Raw genomic sequence first — 20,805 nt, 5'->3', positions numbered from 1 at the left:
GGGGAGGGGGTAGGGATGCTACTGGCTTCAAATGGATGGAATCAGAGATGTGCTGCACTGCACAGGATAGTCCCCATCCTCCAAGACGAAAAACCATCTAGCCCAAAACGTCAATAGCACTGAGATTGAGAAACCTACTACAGACAGTCTTTATTTTAACCACTGGTCCTTATATGCCACGTTATTCTTCCATTTACTGTCTCTGCAACAATAGCACTAAGAAAGGTTTGTGCCTGTCATCGATTAAGATGTGGAAACTAGGAAAAAATAAAGAAAGTAAATCCACCTCCCATATCTTCCTGTAGCCAGCTAGAGGTCTTGCCAGGATTCATTTTCTTCTCTACACAGGTCTAGAAAACTATAGAAGAAAGCCGAGAATGTGGTCTAGTAATTGTATGGCAAACATATATCTTTATCTTTCCCTCTATTCTTTGTCATCTCGTCCATAACCAATGATGTATTTTTGTCTTTTCATGTTTCACTTGCTGCATGGCAATTTCTTCTTGTTGCTCATTTTCACCTAACCAAATTCAACCGCTCCCTCAAGATCTTGTTCAAATGTTGAGTCATGCATTTATTTCATCTATTCCAGGCAGCAGTGATAAACCACCCCTCCAGCTTACCCCCAAGCAAAACATACTCTTACCATAGCTACTCCGTCCCTCCCTTGGTAACTAAAGTGTTACCATTATTTGTGACTCCCCCACTAAATTATAAGTTCCTTGAGGTCCAATTCCTAACTAGGAAGAATATGGACACTTTTTTCTTAATCCTATTTGACTGAAAGTCACACGATCCTCTAGCACAGATGAATGGAGGAAAGTGATACTACATTTCAGAATAATTATTGTGATAAAAAATAATTATTGCTATAAATGTGTTATCTTTGGGGAAAAAAGAGCATTGGTCTAAAATGTTCATCAATTGATGAATGGATAAAGAAGATATGATATATATACATATATATATATATATATATATATACGTATATATATATATACGTATATATATATATATATATATATATATATATATATATATATATAATGGAATACTACTCAGAGATAGAAAAGAATGAAAGCTTGCCATTTGCAACAATGTGGATGGAACTAGAGTGCATTACAGTAAGCAAAATAAGTCAGTCAGAGAAAGACAAATATCATATGATTTCACTCATGTGGAATTTAAGATATAAAACAGATGAACATAGGGGAAGGGCAGAAAAAATAAGATAAAAACAGAGAGGGAGACAAACCATAGAGACTATTAAATACAAAAAAAGAGAGAGAGAGAGAGACTCTTAAAGACAGAGAAAAAAACTGAGGGTTGTTGGCAGGGTGTTGGGTGGAGGGATAGGCTAAATGGGCAGTGGGCATTAAGGAGGACACTTGAAGGGATGAGTACTGGCTGGTATATGTAAGTGATGAATCACTCAATTCTATTCCTGAAATCATTATTATACTACATGTTAACTAACTTTGATTTAAATAAAAATAAAAATAAAAAAGAGCATTGGTCTAGAAATCTCCCAGAGTCAGCGAAGGCAACTTCAGATACCAGGTTCTGAAAGAGTTCTTTTTCCTTAGGCAAGACTGAAAGAGAAAAGAAACAGTCCTGCCTCTAGGTAGGTAAAGGAATTTGAACAGTTTCACTTAAAATGTAGACAATTTAACAGATTCATTTAGAGGTAGGAGTGGGTTGTAAAAAAAACAATAGATTTTTCTGCAAAAAAGAAAAAAAAAGATCTGCTTTGACTTTATTAGAAGTAATGACTCACCATTGCTCCCCCTTAGAGAAAAGCAAGATAAGTCTATATATCACACATTATTTCCTTTCTATCCAGATGAGCATAGAAGCTCTTCAGTTTGGTAAGCATATACATTTTCACCATTATTGCCAGCCATTCATTATCTTATCATTGAAAAGCCAGGCCCAACCCAAAAAGACATTTCTATTCTTCTGCCTTTTTGATGTTACAACCCATGAAAGCAGACACATCGGTGACCACCACAGGGACTCCATGTAGAGACAGCCTCGGGCAGGAGGTAAACCACCCTGGGCTGCACTGGTACATCAGCTAATTCCTGGCGATGAGCACTTGAGCAAGTTATTCACCTTTCTTCACCCAGGCTCTGGCTATTCCACAAAGCTTATCTAGGATTTAATGAGATAATGTGCCTGAAACGCTTAACAAAATGCCTGTTTTCTAATATAGGTGCTCAGGAAATGCAGAGAAGAGTAGTCTCTTCCCTTCAAATGCATTTGCTTTTGCCCTCAAATCTATATGCCCTTCCCATATTTGATCAATTTTCCTCAGGCTCTCTAGATATAGAATGCTTTCCCATTTGTTAACAACATCCTTTGTCCCTCATACTGAGGACACATTTTGCTTCCTTTTCGTTGTCCATGTATGTTTTAAAATACACCTTGGGAGACATGACGTATTTAAAATGCAGTGGAGTAACCTGCTCATAAGCTCCAGGTCTGAACAAAGTGAGAACATGAGGAATGAACATGAATTATTCACTGAGTCGCACCGAGAGTTCCGGAACAGGAAAACTGACCGTGCTGGGTGCGGTTCTCCAATCATATAATGTGGTTTACAGCTTAAAACATCATCTATAAAACCCCATCTCGAAGTGACTTTGGGTTTGGCTGTAACCACAGCAAAAAGAAAGCCCACTCACACTAAGAATGACCTTTACACCTGTTTGGGTTTCTTAGTAACTTATTTTAACAGATTGTCTATACAAGATGGGAGTTTTATGACTGGTATCAGTCCAAAGGTGGAGAAAACATGAACAAAGTGTCTGGCCGTATTTTTCAGTGCGTTCTAGTTCTCGCGAAATTTAACAGCAGATGGATTCCTGGCACACGGAATTGTCTTTCTTCCTTTTTTTGGATAAAATAAGTACCCAACTAGCAGAGACTATAAAATGAATGTAACGCTTCTTCCAATAGTCCCAATAGGACAAATAGTCTTTAAAAAGTATTCGCTGCAGTTAAAAAGCAAAAAATTAAGCACTTGCACCAAACCATTTCCTTTCCTCAAAAAGTCCCATTTCCGCTGCCTGTTCATGGTTCGGCAGCCTGATGGGCCTTTTTGTACAAGTGGAAGCATGAGATGACAAACGGAAGGTTGGATCCACCCGTGAATGTGAAGATGCGAGGAATCAGGTTCTGTCGTAGGGGAAAAAAATCACATCCGGAGATTGGAAACAAGGACTCTCTCATCCTCCTTGAGAAAGATGCATATAAATTGGCTACCCGTTAGATACGGGTTACGGTTGGCCCATGTACATTTCAGGAAATTAAACATGGATTCAGAAAGACCTGAGAGCTGGGGTGCCTGGGTGGCTCAGACAGTTGAGCATATGACTTTGGCTCGGTCATGATCTCACAGTTCGTGAATTCGAGCCCCACATCAGATCCTCTGTCTCCCTTCTCTCTCTGCCCCTCCCCTGCTCATGCTCACATTCTCTCTCTCTCTCTCTCTCTCTCAAAAATAAATGTAAGAAAGAAAGAAAGAAAGAAAGAAAGAAAGAAAGAAAGAGAAACAGACCTGAGAGGAGGAGGAGACTGGCCCCAGACAACACTCTTTGTCCTCTGGGTAGGAGCTCTTAAAAGCGAGCAGCTCTCACAGATCCACAGCTACCTGCAAGGAAAGAGTAAACCAAGATGGGGGAAATATCTGACTTCCTCCAATGTGCTCCTGCTTCTCTCTGGAACCCTTCGGGGGAGGGGTTTTTCATCAGCCCTGCTGGCATCTCCCTGTTTTATATCTGCCAGCCTCTGTACCCTTCCCCTGACGTGGAAGTTCACAAAGTACCAGAAGAATGTCAGGGCTCGCAAAGTCCCTATCTGCCCAAGAGAAGGAAGCAGGGAGAGTATCACACTGGTGCTGGGATTTTGGAAAATTTGCAGAACAAAGAGAAAAAAATAAAACAGTAAGGATCAGATAAACTCCAATTAAGCAGGCAAGCTTTATAAGCTTTATCCAAATTAAATCTCTTAACATTGATGTTTACCCATCATTAATTTTTATGTAATTACATTAGGAGAAGAACACCTTCCATCAGTGGCTGCTGATGCTGGCTTTACGAAACCAGGCTACCTCTTCCTCTAGCAGGTCTGCAGCACGCTAGGACTGAGGCTTAAATCAGTTCTGCAAACCCCCCTGGTCAAATAGAAGCCAGAGGACAATTCTGACAGAGAATCAAGGACCAAAGAAGGAAATCTGAAAAGGATCAGTTTGAAAAAAAAACTTGAGAGCCATCAGGACTGTGAGATCCAGAGCAAGGAGAGATAATAAGGGCTAGAAAAGCCTGTGATATTTTTTTTCCCCTTTGTTTTCTGATGGGGACATCACGCCTATTGTCTGTGCAAGTGGCACCCTTGGCTAAAATATCTAGAACTGCCAGGTTGAGTGTCACATGCAAATGATTTCTTCTTGGCCCCACTTGCTCCATTGATGCCCTGCTCTGGCTGAGCCAGGGGAGAGCAACCCAAGTGTCTTATGAAAATAAGACAACCCGGCCTCCCACTTTGCCCCACCGATTTCCATATCCGGTATGACAAGTTTTCCTGGGACAGGCCTGCAACCATAGGCACATGTCTCACCCTGTTAAGACTCCGTAGCAGGTAAAGCAACCTGAACTCCTCATGGAAGAGCCAGGCACACAAACCTACGCCCACGTACCAAAGTAAGAGAAGCCAAAGTGGGGAAAACTTTCCACCCATTTGCTTCCAAAGCACATATTACCGGGAGCGGGTGAGGAGGGCAGCGTACAGAGGCATGCTCAAACCTTTCCACTTGCTTTCTTGTCTCCGGCCCCATGCATACCAGCAGGAATCTGAACAAGATGGTGGCTTAAAAGCAACACTTTGGAAACTTCCCAGAATGAAAATCTACCTTCCCTCTAAAAGAAATTCCTACTCGGTTTTTCTTTGGGGGCACTTTTCTTTACTCTCGCCTTTTTCTCAAATCCACTGCCCTCACATTTGGAGCTAATCCCCGACACAGGTAATCCCTCCATCTCTTGTTACCCACACTGAAGTTTTCTCTTCTCTTCCTGGTTGGTGAAACCGTGATTAATTCCAGGACATTAGTATCGTCTGATTCCATTGGTCACATTTTAATTCTTGATGGAATCGTGAGGCCAGGTTGAGAAGGGGGGGTCCTTGGTTAACTACAGTCTCAGGCAACAAACCATAATGTATAGAGATTAACATCTTGTTAGGACAAAGAACAGAAATGGTTTCACATCCCAGGCTCATCACTTTACTAGCTCTGTGGCTGTGGACAAATTTATGAACACCTCTCAGCCTTAATTTCTTCATGAAATATGGACAGAATATGTTGTTGTAAGAATTAAATAAGGCAATGTATGCAAAGGACCACAGTGTCTGACATACAGTGAGCTGAGGAATGTTGGCCATTACCAGCATCCTCATAATCATTCTTGTTATTAAACTACACAACTTCCCAGGTCAGACAATGGGAAAGAAAGATGAATAAGTTTCTAACTTGGAGGTGCTTATGGTCAACCCTTAGAGATAGACATGTAAACACATAATCACATAACAGTAATCCCAATCTGACCATGTGCCCCAACTTTTCTGAATTCCTTATATTCCAAAAGGTACAGAGCCAGGCCTTTGAGTCAAACAATGAATCGAAGCTGAATATTTTTTACTCAACATAGTCATCAAACCTCTAGGAACTTAATCTGCAAGGTTCTCTTGATGAGGTTCTGACACTCTTCTACTCTTAATTCTCCTGAATTGTTATTGTTTTGTTTTTCTCCTGGATAGGTACTACCCATTTCAAAAAAAAAAAAAAAAAGAAGGAGGAGGAAGAGTAGGAGGAGGAGGAGAAAGGACAGCTGTAGAACTCCTAAGAAGCTCATTCTCCTGGTTCAAATGAAAACATTAAAAATCAGAACAGCAGATTCAGGACCCCTTCTCCCTGCCAAGTACAAACGAACATGAACAAGGCAGCTTCTAAACATCTGACATTAGTGGCCAACATCACTGGCTCTCAGAATTGTTAATCACATTAGCGAATGAATCATTCACTAAAGAGATCAGGGCTGGTATTCTGACACTAATTCCCAAGATGCAGAATACATCTGAATCATATCTGCCCTTTTTGGGGCGACTGTGACAGTTGGTTGTAAAGAACCAAGTTTTGACAAAACACTGAACTTCTTTACTCTATGCCTTGCAGTTTAGCTGGAAACAAAATCTTTTTTTAAAAAACATCTGAAAATTTTTTCCACATCTACATGCTCCAAATTTTTGTAGAAGTCTTTATGACTGCTACTTTGATGTATATGCCAAACAGGATAAACCCTTGAAAGGCAACATTGCTAATGGACACAAGGATCTTTAGGTAATTGTAATAGCCAGTTTGGCTAGTTTTATGGGTGTGTGTACTTTTAATTTTGAGTTGAGCAATAGCCAATTTGGCAATGAGCTAGAATAATATGAGTCTTTCTGCTTGTTTGTTTTAATTACTAACAACCAGAGAAAAACTATTCACAGCAGCCAAGAGAATTAAAATCAGAAATGCACTCCATTACTTGCAAACTGCCCATTAGCATGCCCAAATGGATGTCACTTATTCAGGAGGTGCAAGAGACAAGAGGGGCAAGTTTGGAGCTGTGATATGTGAGGAAAACATAAAGATAGCTGTTAAGTTTTTTAGGGATAAAACAACTTTCCTTCAAAGCTGTGGAGGAAGTCCCAGTAATAATCATGCATTCAGTACTTTTTACTGCCTGTTCGTGGGCCAGGCCCTGTTCTAGGTGCTGAGGATACCACAATGAACAAGTAAACAAAATACTCTCTTCACAGAGCATAAGCGAGCAATAAACACGGTAAACAGATAGACAAACAAAAGTATGATTTTCAGGTAGTGCTAGGTGCCATAAAGATAACAAGATAGCGAACCAGAGAAGGGCTCTCTGAGGAGTCGGTATTTAAATACAGATTTGAATCGCATGGGGTCAGGGGAGTTGGGGGGAAGTATGCAGCCACGCTAGAATCCGGGAGAAGAACATTCCTAGCAGAGTGGCCAGCAAGAGTAAAGGTCCTGAGGCAGGAATACACTATGACTGTTTAAGAAATAGCAAGAGGCCAGTGAGCATAGTGATCAAGAGAGAGGTGAAAGGTAAGATCACAAGTCTTGGCGGGGGGTGTTTATACAAGGATGTGTGAAGTACGGAGAGATATTTGGATTTTAATCTAAGTGTAATGGGAGCCGCTGAAGGGTTTTAGGATCTGACTTCTGCTGTCATGGTATCACCCTGATCTTGAGAATAAAAGTCATGAGGCTCTGTTAAGAGGCTACAAATGGAGTTGGGCAAGACATAATGGCATCTCAGATCGAAGCACTCCGCAGGAACAATATAAAAGGGTCAGATCCAAGAACTTGAAGATTGAGCCAGCAAGCTATGCAGTAGACTATGTTTGGGCATGACCATTTTTCCTAAACAATGACTGTATCTGCTGTACCTAAAAAGATGCTCAAAAATATTTGTTAAATGAACAAACTGTTCCGAGAACCCGAAAACACAAACTCCAGTTCCACTCATTTACCATCTACCTAACGATTCTTTGCCTCGGTCTCACCCCAGACATGTGGCGGTGGTCAGGAACTTCTCCATAGTGAGGGCTGGCATTGGCTGCCACAGCCTGCAATCTGCAGTCACAAGTCTGGCAGTGACTGTGATAGTCCAGGTTGAGTTTATACAGAGGTCAAAGTGAAATAAAAGCTGCCCTTTCAGGGCGCCTGGGTGGCTCAGTGGGTTGAGCATCGGGTCATGATCTCACGGTTGGTGAATTCAAGCCCCACACCGGGCTTGCTGCTGTCAGCGCAGAGCCTGCTTCAGATCCTCTGCCCCCTCTCTCTCTGCCCCTCCCCTGCTCATGCTCTCTCTCTGTCTCTCTCTCTCTATCTCTGTCTCTCTCAAAAAAAAAAAAAAAAAAAAAAGTTGTCCTTTCTCCGGAGCCCAAATTTTTACTTAGATCTTATTTAATAGGTCCCCCATTGCCTACTGAGTAGAATTTATACTCCTTGGACTGGCATTTAAAGTCTTCATTGATCTATCTCCCACTTCCAAATGTTCCTCTTCATATACCCTACATCCCAGTCCAAATGAATTGCTTATGTTTAAGCCCCATATTTTTTTTTTTTCTACTTCCATATCTTTGCTCATGCTAGGAATTTCCTGCCTGATCATCTTCCTTTCATCCCTCATAAAACCCAGCTCAATCTTTATAATCTTTTCCTCAACAACCTTCCCTTACTTCAAATCTCTCCATCAAGGCTACACTCCTAAAATCTGCCACCCCAGAAACTGTAGGGCAAAACCCCAGCTCCCAGGCGTTTCACTGTGTGTGTACTTTCAGGGCAAAGAGGAGCCTTGCACACATCATTGGCCAAAACATGTCAGGAAAAGCCCAGAACGTGGGCTCTTCTCTCTTTACTATTTCTGTCCTAGTGCCCAGGGTTTGGATCAATGCTTCATTAAACTCCACTTGTTTGTGCAAAAGTTAGAATAAAACAATATTTAAGAACAACCACAGACCAGTTTTCCTAGCCTTACTGAAGTCAATGGGTCTTAGCATAAAGCACAGGTTTAGAACCAACCACATCTGCTTTCCAAACAAGTTTTTTCCCAAAGTTTTTAGCTGCCTTTATGATTTTTATAGTTACTTGACCTCAGTTTTGTTTTGTTTTTTTAATTTATAAAACTCATGGTAAATCATTATAACTGTCTCACAGGGTTGTTTTGTGGATGAAGTTAGTTAACACAGATAATAGTGTCTACCATATCTGTTGAAAGTTATCATATACGTCTGGTCTTTTCTGGAAGGGGAGGAAAGCCATGTAACTGACTCGTCGCAGTTGTTGAGACAGATAAACAGCCTATCTGCATGGTAGTTAGACATTGTCCAGCCTCGGAGGATGGTGGGAACCACCTAAACTTTGTCTTGTATCTCCACCTCACCCTGGGTGCCAGCCAGTGATGATGGACTTAGACACATCACACACGTCTGTGAAGCCAGCTACTTTCCAATGAGTCCAAATGCCCAGCCTACTATTGCTGCTGCTATGTAAGTAGGCACTGCAAACGGGCATCCCCAGTGACTCATCAAACACACACACACACAAACACACATGCACTCCCACACGATCAATCAATCAATCAGTCAAAGCAGGGTCAGAAGATCAAAGGGAGAAACTAATGCTTTATGGCTTCTATAGTAAATGGTTCTTATAGGCCTGTGGCACTCTTGGCAGAAGTCCCCTAACCAGAAGATTCCCACCCCACTCCTGCTCCTTGGAGCTCTATTGCCAGCATTTCTTCCCTCCACCATCCCATTTCTGTACTCTGGAATCCTACGTGGTGCGCCACCTTCTAGGAGATATGTCTAAGCCACGAGATAAGAGTTATACCCCCATGTATGAGTCATTCATATTATCTTGCAGCAGGGAATCCTTTTAATGGAGGCAGCCCACCCTCACTGCAGGGAATATGTATTGCCTGACTTAGTTCTTTTGCTTTTCCATTTAACTTCCTCTCATACCTTAGGCTCTGAGAGTTCTTCATTCTATATACCCATTCCTAATGCCTGTTCTTCACAATCCTGCTGTTTGAATGATGACCGTGATAATGATGATGGTAATGACACTGAAGGCCTGCTATGAGCCAGACCGTGCTCAGGGACTTATAGATATAACTCCTCACTACAACCTAATGAAAAAGGTATTAGTGTTCTCTTCATTAAACTCAGGAGGAAACTGAGGCTTGGAGATGGGATGTAACTTGGCAAAGTCACATAGTTAGAAAGTGACAGAGCTAGAACTTAAACCCAGAACAATCTGCTCAAGAGCCCATAACTTTAACCACTTTGATGGTTTCTCTCCTTTATTTTTTTTTTAATTTTTTAGTGTTTTATTTTTGAGAGAGAGACAGAGACAGAGTGCAAGCAGGGGAGGGGCAGAGAGAGAGGGAGGCACAGAATCCAAGACAGACTCCAGGCTCTGAGCTGTCAGCACAGAACCCCACATGGGGCTCGAACCCATGAACCGTGAGATCATGACCTGAGTTGAAGTCACATGGTTAACCAACTTAGCCACCCAGACGCCCCTACTTTCTTTTCTTTAAATGACCTGTTTTGGGGGTGCCCGGTGGCTCAGTCAGTTAAGTGTTTGACTCTTGATTTTGGCTCAGGTCATGATCTCACAGTTTGTAAGATTGAGCCCCACATCAGGCTCTGCACTGACAGCACAGAGCTTGCTTGGTATTTCCTCACTTGCTTTCTCTCAAAATAAAGAATAATAAATAAATAAACATTAAAAAATAATAAACATTACAAAAATAAATGACCTATTTTTACTCACATCTTGATCCCAACCTGCCTGCTGACACTTCAATTTTCCATGTCCCTCAGTTTGAGAATACATGGCATCCTGAGTAAGTTCTCTTGAATCTAACCCAACAAAGAAGCCTAGCTTCTGACTTCCCCATGAGGGCAGATGGACCAAAAAATGAAGCAGAATTAAAAGTTGATTCAGAGGGGCTTCTGGCTGGCTCAGTTGGAAAAGCTTGCGACTCTTGATCTCAGGGACGTGAGTTTGAACCCCACATTTGGTATAGAGATTACTAAAAGAAAATAAACTTTTTAAGAACATGTATTAAGAAAAAGAAGTTGATATAGAATATTACTTATAGTTATATATATTTATTCCTGGGCTATTTTATATTGAAGATTGGCTAACTAACAGTTATATCTAGAATACCTCTCTTACCCACTACAGAGGTAAACAACAACAACAACAAAACAAAAACAAAAAACAGAAAACAAAAACAAAAACAAAACCCTATGTAACTCTTTCCCAGCCCCTTTTCAAACAAGAGTGAACATATGACACAGTTCTGCCCAATGAGAAGCAGGATGCCTACAGGTCAGGGGTGGACAGCTTCTAAGAAACATTTATTTTCTTCAAAAAAAAGGAAAAAAGATCACCAGTACTGACCCATTCCACTTGTTGCTGCCATAAAAATGTGATGCCTAGAAACAATTCAGCAACGTTGAGACGACAAGAAAGCATGCCAATACATTGAGGATAGTGGAGAAGAAAGTTAGATTCTTAGACTCTGAAGACATTGTTGAACCTCTGCTCACCCACTTGTGTGTGAGATAATTAAGCATCTCTAGCCACTTAGCATACTTGCAGCATAAAGCATTCCTTACTGATATAATAGTAACAATAAATGGTTTGCATTACATAGTATGGATTCAATCATTCTAAGAAATCCTTTGCTGGCTTCTAAATATATTAAGTTAAGTCTCTAGGAATGGTCATATAGGCTCTGGGGTAGGAGGAGCCTAAGATCCTTACTATGAGGACTCCAGCGCCAGAGAAGGGAAAATCCTGTAACCAGCCACACACAGAAGGCAATACATTGAACTGTATATGATACACTGAATGAAGCAAAATAAAAGATCAAACAAAAATAATCACTTCTATGAATTCAAGCCAGACAATATCAACACAGGGGGTAAAAATAGCAATAATATCCACAGCTCAGAGTCAGAAACCTGTGTTCTGATCCTAAGCTTCCTACCTTGGACATATCATTTAAGCTCTCTGAGTCTCAGTACCCTCGTTTGTAAAATGAGAGAAGGGACCAGATAACTCTTCTTTTTTTTTTTATGTTTATTTATTTTATTTTGAGAGAAAGAGAGGGACAAAATGCTTAAGCAAGGGAGGAGTAGAGAGAGAAAGAGAGAGAGAGAGAGAGAGAATCTCAAGCTTTGCTAACAAGTGCAGAGCCCGACCTGGGGCTCAATCTCATGTACTGTGACATCATGACCTGAGCCAAAATCAAGAGTCAGGTGCTTAACTGACTGAGCCACCCAGGCACCCAGAACCAGATAACTTCTTGATGCAAAGGCATATCTAAAACATTTTCATTCTTTGATTCCATATATTTTCCCACTTAAGGTGAAAACATATGACTTAGGGGTCAGTAAACTTTTCTTTTGCGCACGAAGAGCATGGAAATATAACCTTATACCTCTGCTTTCTAGATACATTGAGTACAAAGGTAATTATTCCTTAGCAAATTATGTGGTAAGAATTATAGCAGAGAATCTGCTGACAACATACATCATTATCCAAAGTTCAACCAAATCATAAGACAGAATCAGTGTTTACTTCATGTAATGTTCTTGGTGACATAGGGCAACCAAGGGCTTCCGTTGTTCCATATCAAGGGACTCACAGAGAGGACCCATATGAGTGAGAGGTTATGTAAATAAAATAAAATCTGCTCAAAGGCCAACTTAGAGAGATCTTTGCTTTTCCTCTTTTCCTTTGCTACTTTGCCATGTTATCTATCCTCTTCCATTCTAGATATACCGCCCCATTGTTTGCCCCCAACAAAATTAATTTCATCTCATATTTTGATCACTGCCCCCTGCTTTTCAATGATTAGACATGATTAGATTACCAAATAAGCCAATCCTGTGTTACTTCATCGAAAGGAAAATTCTAGTCTCACAGAGAATATTAAAGGGGGGGGGGGCGCAAAAATGATGGGATTTACCCTGATTGATAAATCCAGAAAATTTTTAAATCTTGAAATTCTAAAATTTTGTCATTTAATTCTTCCATGTTCCTTTCTCATATAACATACCACACTGAGCTTAATAAGTAGTGATTACAGATGTTCTAAGTTGAAAGTGGCACTCTTGACACTATAAAAACTCACAGGTAAATAATACGTTCTTTACTCTCAAGGAGCTACATAAATACCTATAATATATGGCAGTCCAGTCCAAAAAGCAATATGGAAATGTTAGGAAGAAGAAATTAATTTCAACTGAAAAAGATTTCAGGAAGAATTAAAATGGAGACATAGACAATGGCTCATGTTTATGTTCTATTCTGAAATATTCTTTCTAGATTCTGAAGTGTCAACCTGTCCAGAACATAACTTAGATCAAAAAGTGAAATACCGGGGCGCCTGGGTGGCTCAGTCGGTTAAGCGTCTGACTTCAGCTCAGGTCACGATCTCACGGTCCGTGAGTTCGAGCCCCGCATCGGGCTCTGGGCTGATGGCTCAAAGCCCGGAGCCTGTTTCCGATTCTGTGTCTCCCTCTCTCTCTGCCCCTCCCCCGTTCATGTTCTGTCTCTCTCTGTCTCAAAAATAAAATAAACGTTAAAAAAAAAAAAAATTAAAAAAAAAAAAAGTGAAATACCATATTGGCTGGCTAGGATCTTCAGTGCCATAGCAAGATGAACTCTTAAGGAAGTGGATTCTACCTTCCTTACAGCTGCGTCCTTCTCATCCCCGTCCCACGTAACCAAGATAAATAAGGAGAATGTGGAATCCAAAGTCAAGAGCACCAACGACAGATACAGAGCCAGAATATGCTTCTGCCAATGATGGTGCCATCCTTTCCGCTGTCACCTAATCCTACCCGTGAGAGAAACCTCCCAGGAATACCCAGGTCCCCAAAAAAATCTCAACTGCAACAGCAATTCCTTCCATTCACAGATTTCTTCTTCCCTCAACTCACACCTCCTACCATCCTCCACCCCCATCATAGTCAGTATGCTGGCCTTTGCTTCGACATGCTTCCTCTCAATGTCTCAGTGGGTCTGTTTTGATAAAAAAAGAACATCGTGTTATAAATGGTGCTGTCTGACGCTCAGGCTGTGAGCAGCCAAGGAACTATAAAGATCTGTTTAGAATCATGACCACTTAGCAGGCACACGGCCACTAGGACTTTATGACCATTAATTGGTTTATCCTCCTTGAATCCCTCCAAGGCATCTCTTATTATCTCCATTTGACAAATAGAGCAAAACTAAAATGCAGAGAAATCGACTAATTGACTGAGTTGCCATAAGGGGAAGAAGATGGCAGCAGACTATTAAAATCAAGTCCTGTCATGAAACTTGAAGATCTTGAATACTTGCCTGCCTTTCTGAAACATGTTAGTATCTGAGTTTTTTTTAATTCAGAAGGAGATTCTTGGAAACTCTCTAATTCCACCTCCACTTTCCAAACCAGAAAATTAGGGCCCACTGAGATCAAGGACTGGGTCAAGGTCATGTTGTGACTAAAAAGAGAAGTTAAGACTCCAACCCAGGTATCCACGCCCCAGATGCAGTGCTCTATCCACACTGAGGAAACCCAGATCCAGAAACATGAGGTCACACAACTTGCCTATGGTAGTGCTACACCAGAGTCCTAGGAGAGGTATAAGAACAGGTGTATCCTCTGTGCACTGTGCAAAGTCCTATGGCCACGGAGCCAAGTGGAGACTAGAATCCAGCCTGTACCCTCTCGGCCAAGCTCCGTGCTTTGGGGCAGGAGTAGCCCCATCCAGAAGAAGGGACACCATCTGTCCATAGCCGCCGCCACTCACAGAAGACCCTTTCTTCTAACCTGCACTACGGCACCATACAGACCAGCAGCAGCTCTGAGACCAAGTCTCTTCACTCCTCATTTAGTGCTGAATAGGAAGAATGAGTTGTCTTTGGAATATGGAAAAAGGAAACCAAGAATTATATGTGGCTTCTAATATCTGGGATATTATTGTATACCAAGAAGAAGGCAATGTAACCAGATTGCTTGGCTAAAAATGTGCCAGGGCACTTCATTCTCGTTATAACATAACACACTCTAAATGTAGCACAGTTGATTCAACTCCATATTAATTAAATATGTTTTGGATTTTTTAAAAACACTTTTTGTCAAATGTGTGCAAGTGGTCCAAGTTTTGCACAAAGGAGGATGCCAGGGTAAGTCTTCTAAAATTATAAGGGAGCACAGTCTCCTTTGTATCTAACCTGCCCCGACTGCCACTGATCCTTCATCCCACTAACACTGGAGGTGGGGAGAGGGGACAGAAACCGATACTCATTCTCTCTGGAGGTACAACTGCCAGAAGAAGGATTTTTCCATCTTGGCTAGAGTCCTAGCCACTCCATTTTTTTTTTTTTTTTTTTAAGAACAGATCAGTGTTGTAGTTGTAACACTCACCGGGCTAGGCCTTCTACTACAGCTGTATTAGATCTCCTGGCATCCAGCAGCCCTCTCCAGCGCAGCCAGGACAGGCTGGCAGCCGTGCTACCATGAGTGAGCAGTAGGAGCTGTTCAACATGGGGAGGAGAGTGAAGGGAGAATCAAATGAATCTGAGATTTCTAACTTGTCCAACTGTGTACAGGACAATATCAATAACCAAAACGGAGAAAGGAGAAGGAGGGGAGATTTGAAGTCCAAGAAAATGAATTCTGCTTGGGAAATATTGATAGGCAGCTATAAATAAATGTCTGAAGCTCAAAAACATGCAGGGTAGGGGCAGAGGTGCAAGAATCAGGATGGGGATCATGAGGCTTTCTTCTCTTTGTCTTTGCATTGCCCAAAGAGCCCATTATATTTGCCAGAAGGTAGAATGGGAGGGTGGGAAGCAGGAAGACCATTTCCAACCCTTTCGATGATCTATTATTGCATCACAAATTGCCTCAAACTTAGTGGCTCAAAACAACAATTTCTTCTTTTTCACCATTCTAAGGGCTGGCTGCTGGGTGATCCTTCTGCTTTATGTTGTGGTGACTAGGACACCAGGATGATGGGGACACTGAAATGGCCTCATTTCAAATGGTTATCAAGGGGTAGTGGATGCCAAAAGGTGAGGACAGCTAGAGCCGTTAGCCAGGTGACCTCACTTCTCCTCCATGGACTTTTCTCTGTGGCTGCTTGAGCTTTTTCACAGGTGGCAGCTGGATTCTAAGAAAGAGCCTTCTAAGAGAATAAACCCAAATGTGCAAAAGCTTCTTTAGCTTCCTCTTGCATTATGTCTGCTGATGTCATAGTGGCCAAGGCTCGTTAAATGGTCAAGCTTAAATCAATGTGGAGGGAAGTACACAGGGCATGAATACTAGGATGTACGGTTCATTACAGGCCACCAAGGACATAGTCCACCACGCCTTCTGGAGGAACTGAGGGCCTCTATTGTACATAATATCACAATTAGACTTCTTAAACTAGGATTTGGGGCCGCCTGGGTGGCTCAGTCCGTTAAGCATCCAACTTTGGCCCAGGTCATGATCTCACCGTTTGTGAGTTCAAGCCCCGCCTCAGGCTAAATGCTGTCAGTGCAGAGCCTGCTTCAGATCCTCTGTCTCCCTCTCTCTGCCCCTCCCTCGCTTGCATGCTTGCTCTCTCTCTTTCAAAACTAAATAAACATTTTAAATAAATAAATAAATAAAGTAGGATTCAAAATCTGATCTAATCTCCTCACTCATGTTTCCACACGAGTTCTCACTCTGCATAGACTAGACTTCTTTGAATCCGAGACTCTGTGATAGGAAAGAATCCTAACATGGTTCCATCGTATACACACACACACACACACACACACACACACTCACGTGCACACAATCACTGCCAGTCCCACCTATGAGGCTTTTCTCAGACCCTTCTCCTTTTTTTTTTTTAATTTAAATTTAAGTTAGTTAACATACAGTGTAGTCTTGGCTTCAGGAATAGAACCCAGTGATTCATCTTTTACATATGACACCCAAGTGCTCACCCCTAAAAGTGTCCTCCTTAATGCCTGCCACCCATTTAACCCATCCCCCCCCACCCAGACCCCTCTCCTTCTTAATGCTCCTTCTGAAATCCAGTCCTTTAGTTTCTTGTATCTTGCTCCAAGACAAAAACCCTTAACCACACTGCTTTTTAAAGGGACTTGACTTGCTCCAGTCTCTCTGATTTCACACAAAATTCATTCTGCTCTTAGGGAATAAATAAAGGAAATGAGGAGAAACAGAAAGGCAGATTGTGATGTAGCTCTGGCTCTGGAGACAGGCTTAGGATAGAATCTGGGTCCTGCCGCTTGCTGACCTGTGACTCTACACTGACGTTTTGTTCTGGTCTTTTCCTTAAGCCTCAACGTCCAATGTGTAAAATGAAGATTATAAGAGTTGCTACTTCCAATGACTTATTGGGCCTAACTATGATAATGAACGTAAAGTCTTTAACATGTTGCCTGACACAAGGTGAACCCTGGGTACCTGTTAGCTCTTATTTTCTAAAGGACACAATATGCTGTGAAGTCAATGACATGTGAACAAAAAAGTTACAACAGAGCCCAAGCTCTCAATGCAATCAGATTTAAAAATAAGGGGTGTGGCGTGTGTGTGTGTGTGTGTGTGTGTGTGTGTGTGTGTATGGGGGAGGGGGTGTAGCTGCAGGATTTACTGGTTCAACAAATGAAAAGTTCAGGTGCAGAACAGGCTGAAGTCAGAGTTTAAATCTTCATCAAAACTCAGGTTTTGTTTGTTGTTTGTTTTGTTTTCTGTTGTTTTTGTCTTCTGGCTCCACCCTGCTTTCCTCATGGGTGTCATTGTGAGGCTGCCCAGGGTGGCAAGACAGTCTCACCAGTATCTCTTTCTTGACCTCTCCTTTGTAAACCCTTTGAGGAAAAAGTGTGAGTCTCTCAGAAGTCTCAGCCAAACACTCACTGCTTCTAGTCGATCAGTTTAGATCGCCACAGCCAATTGCTGTGGGCAGGGGAATCCTGTGATTAGACAGAGGCCATATGGTCAGGTCCAGAGCCGCTCTGGAGTACATGGCTGACAGCGCGAGAATGTGGGGCCCAGAGAACATCAGGCTGCCACTCTCAGAAGACCAACTGGGGGAAGGGGCAAGTAACATGCTCCCACAATACTGGAAACCACGGCATTATTTCTAATGGTAAAAACCTAGGAATTGCCCACAAAAGAGTTAAGTGAGTTATAGAATATACATATGGGAATCTAGGAAAACAGTAATTTTCAATGAATATCTGAATCATGTGGGAACATTAACGCTCACTATGTTAAGTGAAAGAGGCTGGAACAGAAATACACATGCACATTGTACACAACACTACAATCCTTCAATGCTAACAGCGAGCAGGAAGTATGGCCACGGTAGTACGTGCGTACCGCAGCTAGTGTGACTGAACCAGAGCAGACGGGACAGGACCGCGATGAGGGGGAACGCAAGGATTTTGTGCAAGAACACAACACTGTGAGTTAATCACCACAGAAATAAACAGTCCATTCAGAGATAAGTCTGTTTTCTTTTGCCCGTCTGCATTTTTAACACTGTCATAGTCAAAGAAAACATCCAAGACCTGCTTTAAGCATGTATCTGCCTCTTTCTTATCTCATCCTCTGAGAGAAAACTCATGGAAAACATCAATTTCTATGTCAGAAATAGCCCCCAGGTTTTTATTAAGGGCAAAAACCACATGCCATTTCTACAGGAAAGTTCGACACTATATGCTAAGGAATAAAGCAGTGAAGACACAGGGGGATTAATAAAGAATTGAGGATGTCCCTAGACTGGTGTTTGTCACCTGTCTCCTTCTGAAACCTTTCAAGACTCTTCCTTACACTCCCACACAAAAATCTCTCTTCTATTACCTATTGATGGGGGATATATATAACAAGAAACCACTGTGACTTCAGTAACGCTTTTGATCGCTTGTACTTTATTAATCACATCTACAATATTTATTCTGTCAAAAACACCCATACGGCTATGTGCTTGGCATACATGGAGGTCCCTAGACCCTTGGCAGAGTCCACACTATTGGGTGAAGCTGGTAATGCCTATGCAACTCTCATAGATCAGGAAAAGTGTTTTTACAAACCATACACAGTAAATGATCCTAAAAGTCCTCTTTAGACACCTCTCTCCCTCTCCCTTGACTTCCCACTCACAACATCCAGTAAAGCTCTTTCCCTCTTCCCGTATCGGTCCAGCACTCCTCTGTTCCCCAGAGGCACAGACCCCCCGCCCTGTTCATCACAGTGTGTGGCTATCTTGATTTTTATCAAGAGGGCCAGCCCCTTGAATTCTCATGGAGGAAACAAGTCCTCCACATCATTTCACTTGATTTCATTCTGGTTTCTCTCTCATGGACACCTCCCTTCAGTTACAATGTCTCAGCTCTTCCAGGTAGGCAGGACAGGACGGCAGGACAGGACGCATCTCTCCTTTCAAGGCCCCCACTGGGTCTGGGCGATTGTCAGTTTCTTCCAAGCTTCCTCAGGATCTATGCCTTCTTGTTTTCCCAGTCCCCTGCCCAGGTGACAACCAAGCAGTCTCTAATTGTTTCAACTGTTGCTCACCAGCAAAGGAGGAAAGGCTTTCCAAGAATGGGAGGGGAGGTCTCTTTTTTTTTTTAGTAGTTGACCTTCTGAAGACAAGATTCTACCCCTTCCCCACTGCTTTTTTTTTTGTAGAAACCCAGTGGATAACTCTTACAGTGGAAATTTCAAACCAGGAAGGGATGGCAACATCTTGAAAAAGATGCCCTTTTAGACTCCTGTCAAAATCAGCCACCAGATCTTCCTTTTAGAGATTTCTTGACTCTATTTAGAGTTTTAGATTTGTTTCTTTCTTTCTCCCAGTAATTTTCTTGGGTGAATTTCCTCATGACAGCCCTAAATCCTCCCTCCCCAGGTGTGGCTGCTGACTCTCTGACCCGCATCTAACCCAATATCAAGAACTATCTCTTTTGTTGATTTGAATTGGAATTAGTCGTATCTCTCAGGGGTAGTGTGATCAGTTAATATACTGTCCAGATAAGAACATGTTAGAATGTTAGACCACAAGAGAGAACTTTTAATAATTCAGCTGGGACAACAGGCATAAACCAGGCCTCCCCTTATCAAGTCCTTATTGAGCAAACCCTATATGATTACCCAAAGGCCTTAACACAGAGGCCCGTCCCCAGTAGATGCTCAGTAAATATTACTTCACTGATTGGGTCCAACATGTGTCATTTTTCTGATGTTAATGTCACAGTACATTAAAAAAATTTTTTTTTTAATGTTCATTTATTTTTGAGAAAGACAGACAGAGTGCAAGTGGGGGAGGGGCAGAGAGAGGGGGAGACAGAATCTGAAGCAGACTTCAGGCTCTGAGCTGTCAGCACAGAGCCCCACGCAGGACTCAAACCTATGAACCATGAGATTATGACCTGAGCCAAAGTAGAACACTTAACCAACTGAGCCACCCAGGCACCCCACAGTACATTATAAAGTTCCATCTTTTGCCTTTTCTTTCTTCTGCTGTATAACTCCAGTCGTATGCAGTAAGATATGATACCACATTCTTCCCTGAACAATCTTCAACTGTCCCTACCAAACCTTTTTCTGAAAAGATATTTTTAGCTCTCTTTTCTCATGCCAAAAGGAGGCAGTCCTCTTTTGGTGCCTAGCATAGCTACAGTTCACGGTCCCAAGAAGAATCTGATGCGTGTAGCCGCTCCAAAGCATTAACTGCTGGACAAACTGACTGGTGTGTTTGCCTCTTGTCCATCTACTGGTCGCCATAAGTGGAGAGAATGTCTCCCTCTCATCATTTTCTTAAGGAAAAGACTTAAGTATGGCCTAACAGGAGATGAAGTAAAGAAGATCTGTATATAGTGTTTTATTAAGATTGATGGCAAGGTCTCAGAGCACCTGGGTGGCTCATTGGTTAAGCATCCAACTTGGGCTCGGGTCATGATCTCAAGGTTCATGGGATCGAGCCCTGCATCTGCACTGACAGTGCAGAGCCTGCTTGGGATTCTCTCTCTCCCTCTCTCTCTCTCTCTGTCCCTCCCCGATTCATGCTTCCTCTCTCTCTCTCTCTCTCAAAATAAATAAATAGGGGCACCTGGGTGGCTCAGTCGGTTAAGCGGCCAACTTCGGCTCAGGTCATGATCTC

General features: G+C 42.1%; 1 pseudogene; it reads left to right on the top strand.

Moving 5' to 3' along the window:
- The window catches only part of LOC122229322, a 109,678-nt pseudogene that overhangs the window by 88,098 nt on the left and 775 nt on the right, over positions 1-20,805 (top strand).

This window comes from Panthera leo, chromosome A1 (assembly GCF_018350215.1).
Source record: "Panthera leo isolate Ple1 chromosome A1, P.leo_Ple1_pat1.1, whole genome shotgun sequence".
In the NCBI taxonomy this organism is placed as follows: domain Eukaryota; kingdom Metazoa; phylum Chordata; class Mammalia; order Carnivora; family Felidae; genus Panthera; species Panthera leo.
Note: the sequence above shows the minus strand (reverse complement) of the source record. Positions and strands in the feature narration are given on the sequence as shown.